We start from the raw sequence: 27,488 nt of genomic DNA, 5'->3' as shown, positions 1-27,488 counted from the left end.
CTGATCCCGACTTTATTTCTTTTATGTTGTCTAGACTGGAGAAGTTCTCAGCTATTATGTCCTGAAGAATGCTTTCTTCCACTCCTTCTCTTTCTTCCTTTGGTAAGCCAATAATATGTATATTATTTCTTTCGAAGTCATCCCAAATGTCTCTGTTGTTGTTTTCAGTATCTTGTAATCTCTTTTAGAGACCTCCTACTTCTTTCTTAGTTTCATTTAATTTGTCCTTGATCTTGCTAATTCTGTTTTCTGCCTCACTTATTCTATTCTCTCTCTGCTGTTTCTTGTTCAGCCATTTTGTTACCCTGTTCTAATACTGTATTAGCTTGTTCAGCTAGCTGTAATCTTAGCTCAGGTATTTCAGCCTACAGCTCTCCGATTACCTCGAGATAGTTAGTATTTTCCTTCATTGTATTATTTGTTGTTTCCTCATTTCTGATGCCTTTATTTGCAAACACTTTCCTCACTCCTGTGACTAATTCCTCAACTAGCATTTGGATGTTGAGCTCATTGTTCTGTTTCTACCTTTGGGGGTCTTTTTCCTGGGCTTTTGTCCTGGTTCATTTCTCCAGTATTTCTTATTGGTTTAACCGTTCTCTATTGTGTATTATGAGGCCTCTCTCTCTCTATCTATATATATATATATATATATATATATATATATATATATATATATATATTTCCAGGCATGTGTGATTAGTATATTGAAAAAGCCCAGCGAAAAGTCCCTCAAAGGTAGAAACACATAAGAATGCAGACAACATCAGGTCTGGGTGGTGGTGCACCTGATTGAGCATACATGTTACAGTGCACAAGGACCCAGGTTTGAGCCCCCGGGACCCACTTGCAGGGGAAAAGCTTTGCAAGTGGTGAAGCTGTGCTGCAGTTGTCTCTCTGTATCTCTACCACTCTATCACCCCCTCCCTCTCAATTTCTGACTGTCTCTATCCAATAAATAAAGCTAATATTAAAAAAAAAAGAATGCAGGAAAACTCTAAACAGGGTTCTAGGTACAGTACCTAAAGAGTTCACAGTTATGGAAATTAACAGTTGTTTCAATGTTGTCTCAATCCATAGAGTGAAACACTATGGCTGTTAAACCCTCTAATGTTCTTTATCTTCTCTATAGGCTATGGCAGCCTGTGGGTCTGGTTAAACTTGTGATGAATCACCTGTAGCCTTGGTGAAAGAATGGCTAAATTTATGAAGCTTTCCCCCTGTAAGTGGGACACAGGAGATAGAAGCTGGGTGCTTATACATTGGGACATATGTGCTCAACCAAGTGTGCCATAATCTGGCTATTTACTTTTTATTGAGAGAGACAGAGGTATCGACTCAGGTAACAAAACCAATTAGATCACTGCTAAGTTTTGGCTTATGGTGGCATGGAGATTGAACCTGGGGCCTCAGAGCATCAGGCATGAAACACTTGCAGAACACTCACACACACATTTTATGAGGCTAATATCACTTTGATCCCCAAAGCAGGAAGTGATTTCCCCAAAAAAGAAAACTATCAATATATACCCTGGTGAACTTTGATTCAAAGATTATAAACAAAATCTTGGTTAATTGAATCCAACAATATCTTAATAGAATAATCCACCAAGTTCAAGTGGGGTTCATTCTTGGGAAGCAGAGATGGTTCAACACCTGAAAGTCGATCAATGTAATCTACCATATCTACAAAATGAAAGATAAAAATCACATGATCTTATAAATTTGATGCAAAATTGAATTTGATAAGGTCCAACACTCATATATGATAAAGGCCTTCAAGAAAGTAGGATTGGAAAAAAATTATCATCACAGTAAAGGCTACATATGACAGACCCATGGCTACATTATGCTGAACAGGAAAAAAGAAATGATAGCTTTTCCCCTCAAATCAAGAACAAGGCAAGGATGTCCACCTTCACTGTTTCTAGTCAATATAGTACTAGAAGTCCTTGCCATCACAATCAGTCAAGAAAGAGCTTTCAAAGGAATTCAAATTATAAAGGAGGAAGTTACATTTTAATCATATACAGGTGATACACTGTTATATCTATAGGACCCAAAAGTTCTGCAAAGAGCTACTAGGAGTCATCAGTAAGTTCAGTAAATACCAGGTTACAGTTATACTCATAACTCTGTAGAACTTCTTTATACAAAAAGAAGGTCCAAAGGAAAGAGAACTAAAGGAAGCAGTATCATCTACAATTGAATCCAAAAAGATAAAATACCTAGAAATAATCCTAACAAAGGAGATGACGGTCCTTCTGAAGGAAAAATATAAGACACTGTTAAATGAAATAGAGGTTGACACAAAAAGTAAACAAAGAATATCCCCTTTCCATGGGCTGGAAGAATAAATATCATTAAAATGGTAATCCTGCCAAAAGCAATCTACAGATTCAATGCAACCCTTATGAAAATATCAGTGACATATTTCAAGAAAATTGAACAATTTGTCCAAAAATTTATGTGGAACTATATAAAGCACAAACATTAAAAGCACATATGAGGAAAAATGGTGGCATCAATATTCCTAACTTCAGTACATATTAAAAACCAATATAGTGGTGTACTGGAACAAATAATAGACATAATGGACCTATGGAAAAGGATGGAGAGCCTTAGATAAACTCCCACATGTGTAAACACATTATATATGATAAAGAGGCCCAAACTTCCCAATCTGAAAAGACAGTCTCTTTAACAAATTGTGTTGGGAGAACTGGACAACCACATATAGAAACATGAAACTATACTACTAACTAAATTATAAACCAAAATTAACTCAAAGCGTATCAAAGGTCTGGATTTTAGACCCGAAACTATAAAATATATAGAAGAATACATCAGTGAAATATTTCAGGACCTTAACATTAATGACATATATGGAGACTCCATCCCTTTATTTGCCACTGTAGGAGAACTATAGTGGTTATCTATGGGGGTGGGATGTGGACACAGACCCTTGGTGATGGGCGTGGTAAGGAAAAACTGACTATAATGTAAACCATTAATACCTCAATAAATGATTTTCTATTGCTCATTTAAAAAAGTAAATTGAATGATTAGATTTATCTAAAGCAAATTCATTGGAGGTAATTATGACTTGTAAGAACCATTGCTATCACAAGTGCAGCTTTTACTTACCCAGTCCCAACTCATTATCTTTCTTCAAAATGGTAATTCCATTTCTCTCTCTCTCTCTCTCTCTCTCTCCTTCTTTCGTGTGTCACTAGGGACTCACATGCAAAATTTCATGAGTCTGATCTTTATTTTTATTCTTGGAGACAGAGAAAGATAGGAGAGAGGAGACCACAGCATCAGAACTTCTTTGTGTACCAGGAAGCTTCATATGGTGCTGGGACTCGAACCTGAGTTGTAGCATGGCAAGGCAAGCAACCAAACAGGGGAGCTATCTCTTTGTCCTTGTTCTGATTGATTTATATGTTTGAATACATCTAAATATAAATATAACATTCCTAAATTAACATAAAACACATAGGTAAAATTCTAATATTTTAAGGGTGATTGACATAGTAGGACCGATATATTCTGTTTGAAATGGTTGTGTCAGAAGTATATTTTTTAATAAGAATATTTCTTTCCTCATTTTCTGTTGTCTGTATGTAGGAAAAATGACTTTTTTTTCCCATCTGAGGTCTTTTTTGAAAAGTTGATCAGGCAAATTAACATCAAGAAAATTAGTAAGATAAAATGAGCCCAGGTACTTATGTTTCTACAGAGAATTAATATGGCTGTAAATTCATCTAGAATAGGGCAGAGTAAAACTTTTTGTTCTTGAACTATTGAATGAGACAGGAATCTTTGGCATTTATGAGAGAGGAGGGATCTCACACAATTAGTAGGATGTGACTATGTGACTAAAGAAGACTTGTATTTTCCCATCCAAGTGCTAACCAGACCCGACACTGCTTAGCTTCTGAGATCAGACGACATCAGGCGTGTTCAGGGTGGTATGGCCATAGACAGAAGACTTATATTCTGATGGAAGCTTTACTTGGAATAACCTAAAGTAGGTAATGGCCATTCTTCTAGGTTGTTAAGGCATTTTTAACAATTTCTCTTAAAACTCAGAGATCTGTAGTTGGTGCTAATTTTACATGATAATGTGGCTCATGTGTTAAAAAAAAAAGGGTAATCTAGCCTTCTCTTCAGTGTTATACTTTATCCTATCCTTGGGGGGCTTGAAGAGATCATGTTAAAGTGAGATAAACCAGAGAGAGAAGGGTGAATATGGGAAGATCAAGATCATAGGAAGAACTTGAGAAACAAAAGAAAACTAAATACCAGTAGTTGGACTGAGTTTGACATATCACATTAATGCAAAGGACTCTGGAAGGAGAGTAGGTATGAGGGGAGGGTGAATGCTTTGTGGTCCTGGTGCATGATGGTAGAAAACAACCTAGGGGCTGTAGCGCAGCGGGTTAAGCGCAGATGGAGCAAAGGACAAGGACTGGCATAAGGATCCCGGTTCGAACCCCGGCTCCCCACCTGCAGGGGAGTCGCTTCACAGGCGGTGAAGCAGGTCTGCAGGTGTCTATCTTTCTCTCCTCCTCTCTGTCTTCCCCTCCTCTCTCCATTTCTCTCTGTCCTATCCAACAACAACAACAACAATAATAACTACAACAATAAAACAACAAGGGCAACAAAAGGAAATAAATAAAATAAATATTTAAAAAAAACTTTATAAAAAAAAAGAAAACAACCTAGGAAGTCGGTGAGAATGTCTAGCAGGCATCTATCATGGAAAGAGGAGAAATGTTATCATGTGTCAGCAACCATACTGTAAACTATCAACTGCTCAATAATAAAAATAAAAACAACTGCAGTAAACAATTACAAAAAACAAACATTTCTCATCTGTGAAATGCCAGAATCCTTTAAAATACTACTGCATTTTATATTTGTCTAAAATGTTTTATAAATTTGGAATGGCAAAATAGCTCACATGGATACTACATTGCTTTGTCATTTGCTCAAATAAAATACTAGAATTTGTGTCTTTTTTTTTAAATTAAAAAAATTTTTATTATCTTTATTTATTGGATAGAGACAGTCAGAAATCGAGAGGGTAGGGCAGATAGAGAGGGAGAGAGACAGAGAGACACCTGCAGCCCTGCCTCACCACTTGCAAAGCTTTCCATCTGCAGGTGGGGACCGGGGGCTCGAACCCGGGTCCTTGTGCACTGCAACATGTGCGCTCAACTAGGTGCGCCACTACCCGGCCCCAGAATTTGTGTCTTTAACAAAAAGGCACTCTCAGTTTTTCAATGGAAACAACCATATCAGGTATTCTGACCTCTTTATATTTTAATATAATAAATATTTCATATAGTGGACTAAAGGTGATAATATACTCATGGGAATATAATTTTAAATGATACTGCTTATATAACTTTCAGAATATACTAGTGGACTGAGTCAGAATTTCCTGGAATCATGAGTCTGGAAGAACATATTCCATGAAAGCTTACCACTCAGTGAAAATGTGAGGGGTATAAGAATTGATCAATCCAGGTTTCAAAAAAAGAGAGGGGGTCGGGTGGTGGTATACCAGATTAAGCACACATAGTACAAAGTGCAAGGATCCATGCAAGGATCCCAGCTCCAGCCCCTGGCTATCCACTTGCAGGGGGATCACTTCACAAGCAGTGAATCAGGTTGGTAGGTGTCTATTTTTTTCTCCCCCTTTCTATTTCCCCTTCCTTTATCATTTTTTTCTGTCCTTTCCAATAAAAAAATGGAAATATGGCTACCAGGTACATTGGATTTGTAGTGCACTAACTGAGCACCCATGATAACCCTGAAATAATAATAATAATAATAATAATAGTAACAATACTTTTTGCTGGAGAGATGATTATGCAAAAACAGTCTCATATCTTTGGTTCTTACACACCAGGTTCAATCCCCACACCACCATAATTGACAGCTGAGCAGTGCTCTGGAATAAAATATAATAATGTATTTTAATAAGCTTACTTGTTTATAATATGCTTAAAGTTATGTTAAATGTGCATGTTTGTATGTGTTTAATGAGATCTGTGTGTGTGTGTTTAGTTTATTGAGCTCTTTATGTATTTTGGTTGTTATCTTTTATCTGATGTGTGTTGTGTAAAGATCCTCTTGCACTTTGTAGGGTGTCTTTCTATTTTCATGGTAGTACCCTTTGCTGTGCAGAAGCTTTGCAATTTGATGTAGTCCCATTGGTTTATTTTCACTTTTACTTTCTTTGCTGTTGGATTTGTATTCTTGAAGAATTTTTTTGGAGTATCAGTCATGAAGTTTCCTACCAATGTTTTATTCTGTGTATTTGATAATTTTTGGCCTAATGCCCATGTCCTTGACCTATCTGGAGTTGACTTTTGTGTATGTTGATAAGTGATGGTTCTGTTTCATCTGCTTGCTTGTTTCAATCCAATTTCCCAGCACCATTTGTTAAAGAGACTTTTCGTTCCTTTCACCATTTAATAGTTTGGACCCCATTGTCAAAAATTATTCATTTTTATTCTACTTGTGTGTCCATTTTGGTTCAAGTAACAGGCAGTTTTGACTATAGTAACTCTAGTACAGCTTGGGGGAAGTTTGAAACTTATTGGGATACTAGGAATGGACCTACCCTACTACCCGGAAATTCCTATCCTGGGATTTACCCAAAGGAAAGAGAAACACCTATTAGAAGAATTCTGCATATATCTATGTTCCTAGCAGCACAATGTGTAATCTACAAAACTTAGAAGCAACTAGATGTTGAGTGGCTAAAAAAACTGTGAATATATATATATATATATATATATATATATATATATATATCCTTTGCATTCTCTTGGATGAAACTTGTACAAATCATGTTCAATGAGATAAACCAAAAAGAGATGGACGGATAATAAATGATCTCTCATATTAGAGGGACTTAATAAAAGAGGGGAGGGGAGGGAAACTACAAAGTGAAAGATGGATTGGACACTGTGCATTGTACCAAAGAAAAGAATTATGGGTATGAAGGGCAAGGAGGAGAGAAAGAAAATTCTGGGGGCCTGATACATCATGAAATTATATGAAGTTGCTGCACTGTAAAACATTAACTCCCTTAAAATATTATAATTTGAATTAATTTTTGAGGATCAATGTCATTATTTAGGTAGGATAAACCTCCTTCTAATTACAGAATTATTGATGAGGGGACTCAGAGGTGAAAAGCAACACTTTTAGTTTTTGCTTTGCCTTGTTTTCTCTAAACATAGTTTTTTTTTGTTGTTTCACCACTTTCACCAAACATATCTTTGCAGATTTTTCCTTCTGTCTCTTGGACACAATTTTTACCAAAGACTTTTCAGCTACCTAGTGATTTTTTTTTTTTTAATTTTAAAAGTCCAAATGTTCCCACAATTAAGGTTTCCTTCTTTTGCCAACTCTAACCTTTCTTAGATCAGGTAATTTATGATGTGGATTATTGGAATAATTTTTCTTTATTTTCTTGTTCTAATTTATGTCCTGTCTCACAGAAGCTGCACTAAGCTTTCTCAGGTGAGAGGAACCATTCTGATAGCTATATAAATTCCCTCATAAGCCTTCTTAAGATTACTTCTTTTCTATAATTTCAAAGTGAGTGAAATACAAAAATAAATAAATAAATAAATAAATGAATTTACTGTATCCTTTAGTGGTGAGTAGAAATTCTGGAATAAAGAATCATCACAGGGGAGGCAGGTGTTGACACAGCTGGTTGAGTGCACATGTTACAGTGTGTAAGGAATCTGGTTCAAGCCCTCAGTCCTCACCGGCAGGGGTAAAGCTTTGTAAATAGTAAAGCAGTGTTGCATGTGTCTCTGTTTCTCTCTGCCTCTCTATCTTATCCTTCTGTCTTGACTTTCTTTTTCTCTATCAAATAAAAAATATAAAAATATAAAAGAATATACACACTTATATATAAAATATACACACTTATATATAAAATATACACACTTATATATAAAAGAATATACACACTTATATATTTAATGTTTCATTTATCTTGGGTCTGTTCAAACTCTGAGATGATGTAGAAGGACTGTTATCACTCTATTCTATTTTCCTGGTAGATGTTAAGCTTTGTCATAGTCAAAGACTTTTCTGGAGATGTTCTATCAGCTAGTTTAATCCTCAAACTATTGCTAAATTTACTCAATCTTCCTAAAAAGGTCATATAAGTAGCCCATTTTTATGTGCATAGCTACAATAGAGAGATGGCAACATGTCTAACTTAGTGGTAGAACTGAATTAAAGTCTTTCTTTCAAGTGGACCTAGGAATAGGGTGTCCACGCATAATGAGAAAAGGGAAAATAAGTTGTAGTAAGCATGATTCTCTGTTATCTAATAATCTTAAAAATATGAAACACTAAAAAAGTGGGGAAAATTATAACCCAAAACAAATATACTAATGCATAACTTACAAATGAATAATATGAATGTATTAAAAATAAATAATTAATGTGTTTGAATCGTGTTATTAGCAAATTTGATTTTATATTCAAATAATGGTCACATATTTAGTTTTTCACCTTAATCATGGTGCAGAAAGGGAAACTAAAAAGCAGGACCTGACTAAATTGTAAGTAGGGCACCAAAGTAAAAACCCTGTGGTGAGGGGTAGACATGCAGCTTCCTGGAACAGTGGGGGGTGGGAGTGGGTGGGAGGGAAAAACAGGGTCACTGTTTTTTGGTGGTTGGAATGGTGTTTATGTACACTCCTAGTAAAGTGTAGTCATATAAATCACCAGATAATTAATATGAGGGGGGAAATTAATTGTATGGCTCAAAGTTTTTAAAACACAGACTGAGTCTTTTTAATATATAAGCTGTGTATTTGATGTGCGGACTCTCTCAAAAGCCTAGACCAAGTAGATCAGAAGCAACCAATAGCACAGCTATATATAAGATACTGGGCACTGTACAGCAAACCCTAACAAAAGGACTTTTCAAAGTTAACCCAATTACCAAATAATGTGACAACATTAACTATCCATTGTCTTTTTGAACCCTAAGACAGCAGGAATCTCACATCTCCACTATAGAGCCTCTACTTCCCCCAGTCCTTGAACCTTTGGATAGGGCCCACTTTCCCGTATGCCTCACCCAATCCATATCAAATAATATTGCATCTGCAGATCGCAACCTAATCAACACAACGATTGCCACCTCAACATACTTCAGCTCAGACTGTGTCCAGAGACTTCACGTGTGGAATGACAACCCTTCAGCTTCATTACTCCGGTGAGACCTTTCCTTACATAGTATTCTCTAATTACATCCCAGGTGGTTCACTTCCTAACAAAGTCCCATAACCTAGATATACACCATTTTCTGTGAGAGAGAGCATATGCTCACACGTATCCATAAACTACTGCAAAATATATACCTGAAAGCAGAAGTACACTAGAGTTTGCAGCGAGTGCCCCTCTAACACTTCCTCTCCACTATTCCAAGCTTTAGGTTCATGATTGCTCAACAATTTGTTTGGCTTCCTATGTTAACTCTCTTTTCAGTCACCAGGTTCCAGATGCCATCAGGATGCCGGCCAGGCTTCCCTGGACTTAAGACCCCACCAATGTGTTCTGGAGCTCTGCTTCCCCAGAGACCCACTCTACTAGGGAAAGAGAGAGGCAGACTGGGAGTATGGACCAACCAGTCAATGCCCATGTTCAACGGGGAAGCAATTACAGAAGCCAGACCTTCTACCTTCTGCAACCCACAATGACCCTGGGTCCATGCTCCCAGAGGGATGGAGAATGGGAAAGCTATCAGGGGAGGGGGTGGGATATGGAGATTGGGTGGTGGGAATTGTGTAGAGTTGTACCCCTTCCACCCTATGGATTTGTTAATTTATCCTTTCTTAAATAAAAAATAAAAAATAAATTTTGTGAGTGTCATTATTCAGTATTAAATGCGTTCTTTTAAAAACGTCAAGAAATTGAAAAATATATAGAAAAATTATAAAAGAAAATAGTACAGGAGTCGGGCTGTAGCGCAGAGGGTTTAGCGCAGAGGGTTAAGCGCAGGTGGCGCTAAGCTCAAGGACTGGCGTCAGGATCCTGGTTCGAGTCCCCGGCTCCCCACCTGCAGGCAGGTCCCTTCACAGGTGATGAAGCAGGTCTGCAGGTGTCTGTCTTTCTCTCCCCCTCTCTGTCTTCCCCTCCTCTCTCCATTTCTCTCTGTCCTATCCCACAACAATGACATCAATAATAACTACAACAATAAAACAACAAGGGCAACAAAAGGGAATAAATAAATAAAATTAAAAAAAAAGAAAATAGTACGTGAGTGATATCTATTGATAAAGAAAAGGAGGGGGCGGGCAGTGGCATACCTTGTTGAGCATTCATATTACAGTGCTCAAGGACCCAGTTTCAAGTCCCCATTTCCCACCTGCCAGCAATGTCTCTAGTGGTAAGATAAAGTGTGTGGGGTGGGGGGAGAAAGAGAGGAAGGAAGAGAATGGACATTATTCTACATATACTGAAGGAATATTTTATGAAATATTTTAGTCTTATTTGATCAATTCAATAACATGATATAAATACATGCTTTGGAAAACACAGCTAGAAAAAAGAGGGGAAAAAAGAAAATGTAACATATTTTTATATGTTTAAATTGCAATTAGCCCACCATCCCACACCCTTCAACTTCATCACCTAAAAAAACACTCCAGATCCAAGTAACTTTACTGATGGGTATTATGAAGCAATTAAGTATACATTAATATCAAAATTCAGACATCTGACAGGAAGTAGAAGAAACTCCATATTTTGAAATCTTAATATCTCAAGTGTCAACATAACATGCGTATTTTCATAAAGAATATTATCCAAATCTTACCTGAAATGATGTAATAAAATCTCAATAAAATGTTATTATGAGATATACATTATGAGAACACTGGGTATACTGAAGAAACCCACATTTGATTTAAAACATGGAACACAGTATAGCTTATAACATTAGCAATATAAAAATAAAAATGAAAACCATCTGATGATTTAAATACAGGCAAAAAAAAGCCATTTGTCAAAAACTAATGTAATTTGAGATTTTTTAAATAAATTCTTGAGCAATTTTTGAATAAAAGTTTTCTCTCTTAGAGGGCAAAGACAGCTCTGATAAATGAGAAATGGACATTATGTTACTGATAAAGTACTTTATACTGCCTTGAGTTGGGAGAAAACCACAAAATAGCTGTTCTCGTCATTTTTATTCAACCTCATACTGCAACTCTGAGTCACTACATTAAGACAAGAAATAAGTCAAATTTTGAAAAGGAAGAAATAAAGCTACTTTCATTCAAGGATGATTTTACATATAGCACATCCTACAATATACAAGACAAATTAATCTATACAGGCCTAAAGATACAAAAGCAACATTGAAGAAAAATATTTTATATAAAGATAAATAGAAAAGAAAGATTTAAAATACCACTTATTAGCATAAAGAAAGAAAAACTTGTTAATAAATTAATGAAATTTGAAATGAGATTCAAGAATGAAAATTATAGAACACTGTAGAATTATTTTAAGGAATCTCTTAAAACTATGACTATATAGAGAAAGAACTTGATCATACATCTATGACTCATCATTCCTCCAGTGATAAATAATAACAATATAGTATTCTTCTAATTGCTAATTGCCCATTTCTTTTGGTAAATAAAGGTAGCAAATTGATTTTAAAGTTTATATGAAAATACCTGGAGCAGTTTTTCCTATGTTAGATAGCCTTTTGGATCTCCTCTGAAGTGAATGTCTTCTTCATATTCTCTGCCCAACAAACATATGAAAAACTGCTCCAGGTCACTGATTGTCAGAGAAATGCAGATAAAGACAACATTGAGATACCACCTCACTCCTGTGAGAATGGCATACATCAAAAAGGACAGCAGCAACAAATGCTGGGGAGAATGTGGGGACAGAGGAACCCTTCTGCACTGCTGGTTGGAATGTAAATTGGTCCAGACTCTCTGGAGAGCAGTCTGGAGAACTGTCACAAGGCTACATGAACCTCCCATATGACCCAGTAATTCCTTTCATGGGGATATATCCCAAGGACTCCATAATACCCAACCAAAAAGATATGTGTACACCTATGTTCAAGGTAGCACAATTCATAATAGCTAAAACCTGGAAGCAACCCACGTGCCCAACAACAGAGGAGTGGCTGAGAAAGCTGTGGTATATATACCCAATGGAATACTATGCAGCTATTAAGAACAATGGACCCAATTTATCTGACCCATCTTGGATGGAGCTAGAAGGAATTATGTTAAGTGAGCTAAGTCAGAAAGATAAAGATGAGTATGGGATTATCCCACTCATCAACAGAAGTTGATAAAGAAGATCTGAAAGGGAAACTAAAAGCAGGATCTGACTAAATTCAGAGTAGAGCACCAAAGTAAAAACCCTGTGGTGAGAGGGAGGGTGGGCATTCGGCTTCCTGGGGCAGCGGGGTAGGTGGGTAGGATGGGACACATTCTTTTGATGGTAGAAATGGTGTTTATGTATACTTCTATTAAATGGTAGTCATATAAACTACTATTTAATTAGTATGAGAGGGGAAAAATTGACCATATATCTCAAACTTTTTAAAGCACAGACTGAGTCTTTTTAATACATAGGCTGAGTCTTTGATATGCTGACTTTCCCAAAGTCTCGACCAGGGAGAACAGAAGCAACCAGTGGCACAGCTATATCCAAGATGCTGGGTATTATACAGCATACCCTAACAAAGGGACTTTTCAAAGTTAACCAAATACGTAATGATAACAATAACTGTCCCTTGTCTTCTTGAACCCTAAGACAACAGGAACCTCACATTTCCACTATAGAGCCTATATTAACCCCAGTCCTGGAACCATAGGGTGGGTGGCATTTTTCCTGCATGCTTCTCTCAATTCATATCAAATAATATTGCATCCATGGATCACAACCTAATCAACACAATGAGTGCCACCCCAGTATGCTTCACTTCAGACTGTGTCCAGAGACTTCAGGTGTAGAATGTCAACCCTTCAGCTTCATCACTCGGGTGAGACCTTTCCTTTCAGAGTATTCTCTAATTCCATTCCAAGTGGTCCACTCCCCAATAAAGTCCCCAAATCTAGATATAGACCAGGTCCCCTGAGATAGAGCATATGTTCACAGGTATCCATATACCAGAGCAAAATATATACCTAAAAGCAGAAGTACATGAGTCTGCAGTGAGTACCCCCCCAACACTTCACCTGCACTGCTCCTGCCTTTAGGTCCATGATTGTTCAACAATTTGTTTGGCTTTGTATGTTAACTCTCTTTTTAGCTACCAGGTTCCATTTGCCAGCAGGATGCCGACCAGACTTCCCTGGACAGACGAACCCACCAATGTGTCCTGGAGCTCTGCTTCCCCAGAGACCCACCCTACTAGGGAAATAGAGAGGCAGGCTGGGAGTATGGACCAACCAGTCAACGCCCATGTTCAGTGGGAAAACAATTACAGTAGCCAGACCTTCTACCTTCTGCAACCCACAATGACTCCGGGTCCATACTCCCAAAAGGATAGAGAATGGGAAAGCTATCAGGGGAGGGGATGGGATATGGAGATCGGGTTGTGGGAATTGTGTGGAGTTGTACCCCTCTTATCCTACGGTTTTGTTAATGTCTCCTTTCTTGAAAGAAAGAAAGAAAGAAAGAAAGAAAGAAAGAAAGAAAGAAAATACCAAGAAACCTAGGACAGTTGGAACATCTTCAGAAAGTGGAACAAAAATGGAAGACATATTTATCAGACTTCAAAGGCTTATTTAAATACTACATGTGATATTTTGGTATCAGTTTGAAGATAACCAAAATTACCAATGACATAGAAAAACCAGTCCTGGGAGTTGGGGGTGAAAATGCAAGGAATGACATAAGGATCCTGCTTGAGCCCCTGGCTCATTACCTGCAGGGGAGTTGCTTCACAAACTGTGAAGAAGGTCTGCAGGTATCTATCTTTCTCTCCCCCTCTCTGTCTTCCCCTCCTCTCTCCATTTCTCTCTGTCCTATCTAACAAAGAAGACATCAATAACAACAACAATAATATAACAATAACAACAACAAAAAAACAAAGGCAAAAAAGGAAAAAGAAATAAAGAAAAAAGAAAAAAACAATCCATAAATAAATTTGTGCACATAATATATAGCAATTTTACAAAGTCCCCAAGATAATGCCAAGTTAACAGGAAAATACTTTCAACAAAAGTAACTGGAACAAAGTGACATGTGTTTTAAAAATGGCAGCAAGACATTATACTCCATATGAAAAATCATTTGAAATGCAGCATAGACTAAAAATTAAAAGTGTTAGAATAAGGAGAATTTCAAACCTTTAAAATAATTAGAAGCTATATAAATCAAAAATATTCTAAGAAAAAGTTAATAAATTAAAAATCCATGAAAATTTAAAAATTATATTTAAAATTTCACTGAGTAAGCACTTGAGAGCATAACAAAAAGAAATAACATACTAATCTCATTCATACATATTAATAAAAGTTTCCTAACGTTATTTAGAAGCACATTGCAAGATAATTATATCCAAGTAGACCTTGTCCCTGCTATGTGAGATTGCTTCTGTATTACAAAACCTACTATAGTAATAAATCAGATCAGTAGATATTAGAAGAAAGGTAACAGATCATCTTCATAAATGGTAGAAAGGAAACTGACAAATTCAATTAGTTAAATGTACTAAGAACCTGAGTAGAAGAACTCAGAAAGTATTATCAGTCACAGTTAAAATTTGCACTGTATTGGGGAAATCAAGTCAAATAAATTAAATGAGTTAAATATTAAATATATAAATACTGAAATAGAGGATGAAATGCTATCATTCATTATCTGTATATGTTAACTGTGTATGAAAAATACCAGAAAGTACTCAACTTTTGTAAACAAAATAACTTGATGAGGTATTATGATATAAAACCCATATACATAAATCATCAGGTATCAACCACACACAAGAGTACTATATTTGTAGGACACATGATAATGTATATGAAGGAAACTAAAAGGTCACACAACACATTTGAGCCAATTGAAAAGTTCTAGCATGCTGTTACAAGAAGATGCAGTATCATAAACATGTCAATTATCCTTTAGCTAATTAAAATAATAATGATCTACACAAAGAAATGAGTAGATAAATAAGTGAAAACAAGGAGGAATGTTTTGAAGACAAAACATAACAGAAGAGGGATGCTATAATTGATTTTAAGTATCAAACAAAATGACCCCCATATTTTGATCCCTATTTTTGAATTGCCACCAGTGTTACCACTGGGGCTCAATGCCTGCACAACAAATCCACCATTCCATTGGCCTTTTTTTACAACTAATATTTGATTAGGCAGGACAGTATTGAAAGGGATGGTAAAGAAAGAAAGAGATATACCTGCAACACTGCTTTCCCACTCATGAAGTGCCACTCCCCTACCTCCCTGCATTATAGGCTTGAGCTTAGGATACCTGGGGATGGGAAACTTTGCACTTTTGCAGAAGCACCAGCACCTAGCCCTGGGATTCACACTTTTATGAAGTGGTTGCCTTGTTTTATCAAATTATGCTTAAGAAAATGTAGGACTTCCACGGCTATTTTTAAGGAACTATTAAACTCTTTTTTCTCTCTTGTGGATTATAGTCTGAGGGTGAGGAATGAAGCAAAAGGTGTGTTGTAAAAACACTCAAAAACCCTAAAGAAGAGGTAAAATAGGTAAGTAGGTGGTGACTCACTCAGTTAAGTGCACATAGTACTAAGTACAAGGACCTAGGTTTGAGCCCCCCCACTCCCCCACCCCCACACTCTTCCTAAGGCTTTTTTAGCCACTAATGTGTTGTTGGACATCTGAGGTTGCTCCCAAGTTTGGGCTATTACAAATTATGTTGTCTTGGACAGATGTATACATAAATCTGCTTGATAGTTTTTTCTTTGTTTGTTTGTTTGTTTTGTTTTGTTTTGTTTTAATCTTTGGGCAAATCCCTAAGAGAGAAATTGCTAGGTCACAGAATAGGTCTATTACTAGTGTTATGAGAAAACCCCAGGCTGTTTCCCATAAAGGTTTGGCCAGTTTATATTCTCACCAACAGTATTATAGAGTTATTTTCTTTGAGTCATAGATAATAAAGGACATTCAAAGAAGTACAAACTATAAATTTCCTTGACTACTGGGACCTGGGTGGTGTCTCATGCAGCACAGAACAACATTACAAAAAATGCACAAGGAACCAGTTTCAAGTCCCCAGAACTTCCAGAGGTAGGACTATGATCAAGTCCCCATCTCCCATCTGCATAGTAAGCTTTAAAAAAAGTGGAACAGTATTACAGTTGTCTCACCTCTCCATCTCTCTTTCTGTATCTCGCTATGTGTTTTTCATCTCTATCAAAAACATAAAAAAATGGCTACTTATGATGTGAGTTACTGATAACCCTGGTAGCCAAGAAAGACAGAACACAAGAGTACTGACCAGCACTTTGAATCTTCCTTAGAGACTCAGACACTCAGAGACCCAGAGTCAACTACTTTGCTCATAATTTCTGACCCCAAAATGGTAGGAAAAATTGTTAGAAGGTCTTTAGGTAGCTGGTATAGTAGAGCATATGTCCATGGAGAGGGGGCATCAAGGCCTGGTAATAACACTAGTGGAAAATTAAATGTTTGACTAAGCAGAACTTAGACTGGAGTTGGTGTACTGCACCAAAGTGAAAGTGAAAATAAAAGTAAAAGTGAAAGTAAAAGAAGCAAAATACTCTGGGGTGGGGGTGTGAGGTGGGGTTCCAGATCCTGGAACAAGATGGAAGAGGAGGACCTAGTGGGGGTTGCATTGTTATGTGGAAATGTTATGCATGTACAACCTATTGTATTTTACTGTTGACTGTAAACCATTAATCCCCTAATAAAGAAATTAAAAAAGAAAAGAAAGTGTTTGCATGTTTGCACTTTTAAGTCAGTATGTCTTATGGATAATTTGCTATATAATAACAGGTGAATGAGAAAAAAAATTATACTACATGTTGAAATATATATATATAATATATATATTGAAAATATATATAGTACTATATGTGTGTATATATATATATATACACTATATATATTAAAGTATAAAATAATAAGTTCTTAATAACTTAAATTTTGGAACTTACATATATTTGGAATATATTGTCTCAAGGGATATCATTGGGGCTCAGTGCAGACACTATGAATCCACTGCTCCTGGAAACATTTTTTCAGTGTTATTGGGTATGACAGAGAGAAACTGGGAGAAGAGAGGGAGACAGAGAGGGATATAGAAAGATACCTGCAGACCTGCTTCACTTCTTGTGAAGTGCCCATCCTTTCAGGTGGAGACCTGGGGGTTCAAACCCAAGTCCTTGTGCTTAATACTATGTGTTCTTAACTGGGTATGTCACATCCTGACCATCCATTCACAGTATTTCAAAAACTATTAAACTTCCATAGCAAAATAAAAACAAAAATACTCTCTAAATAATGAAGAAAGAAAAAAAAACTGATGATAGGACTTTCAACTTTAGTTTGAACATGACATAGAAGGTGTCAGCTTTCTTACCAAACATAAATAAGCTGAAGAAATGTGAATGAACATTTTGGACCCATAGTAGAAATAGTAATTGTTTCCCAGAAATTTTGTATGACAATTATATTTAGGGCATCAACACCAAGATCAACTGCTGCAAATGAAGGGATTACAGCTATAAATTAGTGGGAAGAGATAAGTAACACATTTGAGAAATTGCAGGAAGCTGCATATGGACTAGCATGAAAGTGAGAAATTTCAATTTACTACAATTTTGGGAAGACCTCATGCTTATGTGTTTTACTTTTAAAAACACACATTATCAAAGTCAACAAAAATTCCTTTGGGTCTCAGGCAGGGATAGAAAAAAATACATTATTAAAATATCCCTGAGTCATTGACCACTACAAAACATTTCTTTTCAGGATAAAGACCTTTCCTTTAACCTAATCTTACCCAGTAGACAAGAAATTTACATAACTTCACCTCTCTAAGTCTTCCCAACTCACCTTGGTGTCAGAGGAGAAACGAATAAATTCTTGTCCCAGTCACAGTCCAGTGAAGTGCACTGAAATTAAATGAAACAAAAGTACTTGTGTGTGTTCGTGTGTGTGTGTGTGTGAGAGAGAGAGAGAGAGAGAGAGAGAGAGAGAGAGGCAAACAGAGACAGAAAGAGAGTTATTATGGAGAATGATCACATCACTGCCACACTAAGTAACCACAGGGGAAACACTGTATTAACAATAAATTTGCCACTTCAGCATTAATGACTTTTCAAGTTCTGTTCTGCTAAACCTCCACTAATCCTTGCAATTATTTATTTATTTATTTATTTATTTATTTTTTACCAGAACACTGATCTGCTCTGGCTAATAATGGTGCAGGGGATTGAACCTGGGACTTTGGGGCCTCAGGCATGAGAGTCTTTTTGCATAACCATTATGCTATCTCCTCCTGCCCTAGAATGAATATTTTAAAGAAAAGATCCTCATTAGTAATTATTCCTCTTGATAGAGTTTGCTTAGAGTTGCTTTTCTAAGTGAGTAAATCCAGGTACTTTAAGTCCCCAAACCTGAGAGGCCTTGTTCTTGGGTAGTTTAAAATAATGAGTAAAGTACAGCTTCCCCATTAGCTTTAAAACAGGCAAACACACAAGTAGACACCTTTCTTCTCAGGTCTGGGCCATGGTGACTTAACAACCTCACTCCTCTCCTGCTTACAACTGGGACATACAATAAGCTCCATCTAATTACAGCTGGGATATCTGGAATAAATGTGTTGATCAAAGATGGAGGACCAGTGAGCAAAGATGAAGAGAGGTAGAATTTCCCAGGGGTGGAGATACAGTGCTTGTCACTAGCCAGCACTATTTTTGTTGCTGGGCAGCAGAGCCAAGCAAAACATGGTACTAAAACTTAGAAAAGTAGATTCTGGATTTGTAATCCTTGCACCAAGGGAAAATCTCGAGCAAATCAAGATGCTTTGTTGTCCACAATAAATAAATAAATAAATCATCATTGTAGTAGGTAAGTAATCTGACTTAGGAGTCTCAGTTAAGTCATTAAGGAATTCACTCCCCCAAAGGAAAGTCACAAGAGTTAGATAAAAGGCAGGACACATTCAGGTATGGGATGGGTATACACATTCAGGCATGGGCAGAGCACACAGAAAAAAAATGACAGTTGCACGAGTGGTTAACGCATTGACCTGGGGATAGGTCAATACCTTCTTCCTAGAATCTATGACTTTCAAGTATTATTAGAACATCACCAGTTATCACATAGGATACATATTCTATTATTTTATTATTTGCAAAAACTGGTAATGAGTAAACTTAGTTGGGCCCAAAAATCATATTTTGCCAGTTCTTGCTTTGCTATCACCTAAATTTTGTTGTTAAAACCATTCTCCTAATGCAAGGATCCAGAACTCCTTGAAAAAAAAAAGAGTATTTCTAGGAATAGAAAAGTAAATATACAGGAAAAAATAAGATGATCTTATAGTACTTGAACGTGAAAGAGTCTTTGAAAACAAACAAACACACACACACACACACACACACACACACACACACACCAACTAACCTGCCAATTTCCAAAGGTTTTGGTGAACACAATTACTAAAGTGTCATTAGAATATAACTCCGAATACCCAAAACAATGTTATTCCCAAACAGATACAGGGCCATGAAGAAGAATAAAAATACAAAATATATGGGCCTCAGAACACATCAAGTCGATGGGGTTTACAGTCAACAATATTTATACACCTTTCTCACATTTGGGAGATAGCCTCATTCCTGATTCAGCTTTCTAGCCCTTTTTCCAGCCATAACATCATCTCCCCCAGACAATAACTTGGATCCACATGCATGTCATATTTCAGGCTCAGGGAAAAAAAAAACAGTATAGCCACAGGCCCTTTGGAATATGACTAAAATATGCCTACTAGCTATCTAAAAAACGTAGACCCCCCCTCCCAACTCTTCATCTGCACTACTACAGCCTTTAGGTTCATGATTAGTCAACAACTTGTTGGGCTTTATATGTTAACTCTCTTTTCAGCTACCAGGTTCCAGATGATACCAACTAGGGAAAGAAAGAGGCAGTCTGGGAGTATGGATCAACCTGTCAATGTCCATGTTGAGCAGGGAAGCAATTACAGAAGCCAGACCTTCCACCTTCTACATTCCACAATGACCTTGGTCCCATACTCCCACAGGATTAAAGAATAGGAAAGCTATCCAGGGAGGGGATGGGATACAGAGTTCTAGTGGTGGGAATTGTGTGGAGTTGTACCCCTCTTATCCTATGGGTTTGTCAGTGTTTCCTTTTTATAAATTTTTTAAAAAAATAGAAAATACTTATACTTCAATGATGAAAACCACAAAGTTCAACATAAAGACTAATAAATCATATAATAAAAAACTCTTCACATGAAATAATGAAAGTGTTACTGGCAAGAAAATCACAAGCTTAGTCTAATCATTAAAAGTAATTCCTTTCTATAGAGGAGACTCCTATTAAGTGTGTGAATGGTTTTTGCTCAAAATTGTCAAGATCAATAGAAATTGTCAAGATCAATAGAAGAAATCCAGAAATCATTGCCATTCACTGTTGCAACAAAATCAATAAAATACCTAGGAATAATGCTGAGCAAAGAAGTGAAAGACTTGTATACTGTAAATTATGAGTCGCTATTCAAGGAAATAGAAATTGATACCAAAAAATGAAAAGAAATCCCATGCTCATGGATTGGAAGAATAAATATAATCAAAATGAATATTCTTCCCAGAGCCACATAGAAATTTAATGTGATACCCATCAAAGTTCCACCAAGCTTCTTTAAGAAAATAGAACAAAAGCTACAATCATTTATCTGGAACCAGAACACACCTAGAATTGCCAAAACCATCTTGAGGAAAAGAAACAGAAATGGAGGCATCACACTCCCAGATCTCAAACTATATTACAAGGCCATCACCATCAAAACATCCTGGTCCTGGAACAAAAATAGGCAAACAGACCAGTGGAACAGAATTGAAAGCACAGATCTAAACCCCACACCTATGGACATCTAATCTTTGATAAGGGAGCCCAAAGTATTAAATGGAACAAGGAGGCTCTCTTCAATAAATGGTTCTGGGAAAACTGGGTTGTAACATGCACACGATGAAACTGAAATACCTTATCTCACCAGAAACAAAAATCACCTACAAATGGATCAAAGACCTAGATGTCAGACCAGAAACTATCAATAACTTAGAAGAAAACATTGGTGAAACACTTTCCCACCTAAACCTCAAGGACATTTTTGTTGAAACAAACCCAGTTGCAAGGAAGACTAAAGCAGAAACAAACCAATGGGACTACATCAAATTGAAAAGCTTCTGCACAGCCAAAGAAACTATCACATAAACAAAGAGACCCCTCACAGAATTGGAGGTCTTCACATGCCAAACATCAGACAAGAGACTAATCACCAAAATATACAAAGAGCTCAGCAAACTTAGCACCAAAAAAGCAAGTGACCCCATCCAAAAATGGGCAGAGGATGTGAACCAAACATTCACTTCAGAGGAGAGCCAATAGGCCAACAAACATATGAAAACCAGTTCCAGGTTGCTGATTGTCAGAGAGATGCAAATAAAAATAACATTAAGATACTACCTCACTCCTGTGAGAATGGCATACATGAAAAATGACAGCAACAACAAATGTTTGAGAGGCTGTGGGGACAGAGGAACCCTTCTACACTGCTGGTGGGAATGTGAATTCCCACATCTCTGGAGGGCAGTCTGGAGAAGTCTCACAAGGCTAGCCATAGACCTTCCATATGATCCAGTAATTCCTCTCCTGGGGATATACCCCAAGAATTCCATAATGTCCAACCAAAAAGATATGTGTACATCTATATTAATAGCAGCACAATTCATAATAGCTAAAACCTGAAAGGAACCCAGGTGCCCAACAACAGATGAGTGGCTGAGAATGCTGTGGTCCATATACACAATGGAATACTATGCAGCTATTAAAACAATGAGCCCTCCTTATCTGACCCATCTTGGACAGAACTAGAAGGAATTATGTTAAGTCAGCTAAGTCAGAAAGATAAAGATGAGTATGGGATGTCCCCACTCATCAACAGAAGTTGAGAAAGAACAGAAAGGGAAACTAAAAGCAGGATCTGATTAAATCGAGAGCTTGGTACTAATGTAAAACCCTGTGGTGAAAGGGAGGGTGGCCTTTGGGCTTCCCAGCAGCGGTGTGGGGGGTGTTGGGGGTGTAGGGGTGGGTGGTGGGGATGGGACACAGTCTTTTGGTGGTGGGAATGGTGTTTATGTACATTCCTGTTAAAGTGTAAACATATAAACCACTATTTAATTAATATGAGAGAGGAACAATTGATCGTATGTCTAGAACTTCTTAAAATACAGACTGAGTCTTTTTTAATACATAGGCTGTCTTTGATATGTTGACTCTCTCAAAAGTCTAGACCAGAGAGAACAGAAGCAACCGGTAGCACAGCTATATACCAGATGCTGGGTATTATACCCCAAATCCTAACAAAGGGACTTTCCAAAGTTAACCCTTTCACCAAATAATGTGATGATAACAATAACTATCCATTGTCTTCTTGAACCCTAAGACAACAGGAACCTCATATTTCCATTATAGAGTCTATATTTCCCCCTGTCCTTGAACCTTAGTGTTGGGACCACTTTCCTGCATGCTGCTCTCAATTCAAATCAAATAATATTGCATCTGCAGATTACAACATATTCAACGCAACAAGTGCTTCACTTCAGACTGTGACCAGAGATTTCAGGATTGGAATGACAACCCTTCAGTTTCATCACTCAGGTGAGACCTTTCCTTTCAGAGTATTCTCTAATTCCATTTCAGGTGTTTCACTTCCCAATAAAGTCCCTAAACCTAGATATAGTCCAGGTCCCCTGAGATAGAGCATTGGTTCACACGTGCCCATAAACTAGGGAAAAAATATATACCTAAAAGCAAAAGTACACAAGAGCATGCAGGGAATACCCCCCCCAACACTTCATCTGCACTATTCCAGTCTTTAGGTTCATTATTGTTCAACAATTTGTTTGGCTTTGTATGTTACCTCTCTTTTCAGCCACCAGGTGCCAGATGCCAGCAAGATGCTGACCAGACATCCCTGGACAGATGACACCATCAATGTGTACTGGAGCTCTGCTTCCCCAGAGCCACACCCTACTATGGAAAGAGAGAGGCATACTGGGAGTATGGATTGACCAGTCAACGCCCTTGTTCAGCGGGGAAGCAATTATAGAAGCCAGACCTTCCATCCTTTGCAATGCACAAGGATCCTGGATCCATACTCCCAGAGAGATAGAGAATGGGAAGGCTGTCAGGGGAGGGGATGGGATATGGAGATCAGGTTGTGGGAATTGTGTGGAACTGTACCTTATATGTAACTCTTATTCTATGGTTTTGTTAATGTCTCCTTTCTTAAATAAATAAAAAATAATAATAAAAAAAGAAAACCAACAGCCCAAGCCTTAAAAGTGGACAAATACTCTGAACATAAAGTGAGAAATAAACTGTTTTTGAAAATATGGGGGAGGTTGTCCACTTAATTACTAATATGAAAAATTAGCATAAACACTATAGTGAAATCACTGTTTTTTGGGTTTTTTTTTTTTTGCCATAAGTGGGTAGAAGATACAAATAATTGGTAAATACTCTCTTAGCAAAGCTATGGGGAAAAGCATCACTGATGAAATTATGGATTAAAATCAAGAGAGAGAGAAACTGGATAGCATTTATTACAGAATGTCAACTACATTTACATTTTCAACTAGTAATCTGACTCTAGAAACCTATCCTATTGTTATTTTCATGTGTTTTTCTATTCACAAGTAATTATTGCAGCATTGGTTGCAATAAAATAGGGATTTGGAAGCAACAACAGTGAGTAAATTACATTTTATCTGTAGAATGGAATTTTATGACTCTGATTTCCACTGAGTATAATGTTTAAGAGCACAAACTGTGGCATAAATAATTGTTCTAAATTTCTATTTTATCCTTGAATTTTGTGAGACCTGGGGAAATATTTTAAAAACCTAGCTTCACCTACTGTTGTGATAAGACAGATAAATTTCCAAGTGCAGTTTTTAAATAATATGACCATGTATCCATCTAAATATATGTGAAATACTTAATGCATTTAAAAATGGTCCCCCCTGCATTACGATGACCATAAAATATTAGCTGCTATGATGATTCTGCTGTAACAAAGAAAAAATATATTCTTTGCATTGTGTCATGGAAAAATTTACAAGGTACATTAAGTTCAAATGACAAAAAGAAGGCGTAAAGCAGTTTGTAGCCATCACTAATACATGAAGTGAAAAAGCAGAATAAGTATGAATTTGCACTTCCTGGTATTTATGTAAAGAACATTAAGATGTAGGTAAACATTTTCCACTTTCCATTATCATTTTCACTTTTCTAAAAATATTTTGAGGGGGCCAGACTGTAGTGCACCAAGTTAAGCACACAGTGCAAAGTACAAGGACTGACCAGTACAAGGTTCCTGGTCCGAGCTTCAGGCTCTCCACTGCCAAGTGGGTCACTTCGCAATGAAACTGGTCTACAGGTGTCAATCTCTTTTTCCCTCTCTCTCTTCTATTCCTCTCTCAATTTCTCTCTGTCCTATTTAACAGCAAGAAAAACAACAATGTAAAAAAAAAAAAGTCCACCAGGAGCACTGGATTCACAGTGCTGGCACTGAGCCCCAATAATAACTGTGGAGCCAAAACAAAAAATTTTAATACACTATCTATTGCCAATAATGTCAAATTGAAAATATATACATATAAATATGTGTAAATAGTATAAGGGAGACACAAATAAGATATTTCACATCATATATATATATATGCATATATGTACATGTATACATATATATGCATATATTTCAAATGGATTTCTGTAAAGTCAAATAATTAGCTAGTATACTTGGACACTGCAAAAAAGGTGACAATAAAGTGATAAAATTAAAGTTATATTAATTTGCTTATGTGCCTATAACTTCACCTCTTAGCAGGGACACTTACAGATGCTCATACTATATTATACAGTAGGTAAGATTCATATGCTTTGCTAATTTATTAACATTGTTGCACTAACTAACATATAATGAATGTTCTATATATGTCAGGAAATCTCTCAGATGCCCAAAACTCAGTATCACATGTCACATTTATTAACAGCTAGTGGTGGACTATATTTTACCTAATAATCTGAAGAGACAAGAGAAATTAAATAACATTTATGCTGTTGTTAAATGAGTATTGTGAAGTCCAGAAGACTGATTTTCAAATCTATGCTTTTAACCACAACCCTTTTCTTAATTGGAAAAGTGCAAGTACAGCAAAATAAAAGGACACTTGTGCAGTAGTAAACATAAGAGAAGGGGCTTTTGGAGTCCCGTTGATTCCATTACCTCCTGATCTTCCCTTTTCTCATCATCACAGTGGAAATTTGGGGCCGTTGGGTCTCTAATATCCTTCTGTCACTATCTTAAGGGCTCTAGTATATACATAAAAATAAATTCCCTAGTACTAATCATTTTTCCCCACCAGGGTTATCACTAAAACTAGGTAGTTGAATGACAAATCCACCACTTCACTTTAGGGAACCATTCACTCCCGACTCTCTCTTTTATATTATTATAAAGGAGACAGGATCAGAAACAGGGAGGGAGAGACACACAGACAGCCTGACCCACCTCTCATGAAACTTCTACCTGCAGGCAGGGACCCAGGACTTGAACTCAGGTCATGTTAACATGTGCTTTATGGGTTGCCCCACTGTCCAGCACCAATTTCATGTAAGCATTTTTAAACACTAATTTATCTTGAAATACATAAGAATTTCATGTTAAATAAGGTTCCATGTAGATATATTGATTTAAATTCACATCACATGTGTTAAATTTTTAATTTGCTTATCAGTCAAATAAAATATCTGATACATTTCTCTGAGCTGATCGAGAAAGTATTTTGTTAATATTAAGAGGGTAGCACTAATTGAAATTTGTTAAGAATATAATTTAAATTTTACCTAATATTAATTGTGAATTAATATGTTATTATTTTTGACAGAGGCAATAGGACGTGTGTGTGGGGAGAGAGAGAGAAAGAGAATAATATATCACAGAACCAAAGCTTTCTTCAATATGGTGGGGCCTGGTTTCTAATCTGGGTCATGCACTTGGTAAAGCAGAGCAATTTCCAAGTGAGCTATTTCATCAGCCTCATCTGCTACTGCTATTTTTTAAAAGTTTTTTAAAAATATTTATTTTATTTATTTATTCCCTTTTGTTGCCCTTGTTGTTTTATTGTTGTAGTTATTATTGTTGTTGTTGTCGTTGTTGGATAGGACAGAGAGAAATGGAGAGAGGAGGGGAAGACAGAAAGAGGGAGAGAAAGATAGACATCTGCAGACCTGCTTCACCTCCTGTGAAGCAACTCCCCTGCAGGTGGGGAGCTGGAGTTCACCGGGATCCTTATGCTGGTCCTGGTGCTTTGCGCCACCTGCGCTTAACCCGCTGCGCTACAGCCCGACTCCCTGCTGCTAGCTATTATTGTTGTTTGACACTATGCATATTGTTGGGGCTCAGTATCTGCACAACAATTCCAGGCAGCTATTTTTCTCCTTTATTATTAGTAGAAGGTGAGATAGGCGGCAGAAGGAAAGTTTCTTATCTCTCAGTCTCTCTTAATAAATACATCTGTATCTATTTTAAATATCACTGGATACCTAAAAAAAGAAAGAGCAAGATTATCTTTATCAGCTCAGTTATGAGTGTACTTCCACTTCAATATACAGCACAGACACAGAAGTTCTGTCTGTTTATCGTGACATTTTTTTACTAATATGGTGATATCAAAACTAAATGCTAAATAATAATACAGAACTAGACGCTAATGCCAAGCTAGTACCCTAACACCCACTTTTCCCTAGTTGGCTGGTATTTGTATAAAGAGACTTCCCCACCCATACTTCTTATATGATTGTGAGGACTATACCTGACTCATTTTTTAAACAGTCATTGATTTTCATTCCAGCTATTATTTTTAAATTGAAAGATAGATGAGGAGCCATATTGGGCTGAATGTCATCTCTGACTTCAGTGGTGTTATATATCAGATAAAAAAAAGACAAATAAAGATTTCTATTTCTCAGCAGAGATACATAATGCTGGGTATTATAGATCATGTCAAGCAGCCTACACCAGGAACAGTGATCTCCATTCATATTCTCTGTCCTGTCTACTCTGATGAAGCCGGGAGATAGTAGGATATGTCTAATAATGCTATCAGCTACTGAAAGATT

This window comes from Erinaceus europaeus, chromosome 14 (assembly GCF_950295315.1).
Source record: "Erinaceus europaeus chromosome 14, mEriEur2.1, whole genome shotgun sequence".
Classification (NCBI taxonomy): domain Eukaryota; kingdom Metazoa; phylum Chordata; class Mammalia; order Eulipotyphla; family Erinaceidae; genus Erinaceus; species Erinaceus europaeus.
The sequence above is the reverse complement of the archived record's forward strand: the minus strand, read 5'-3'. Positions refer to the sequence as shown.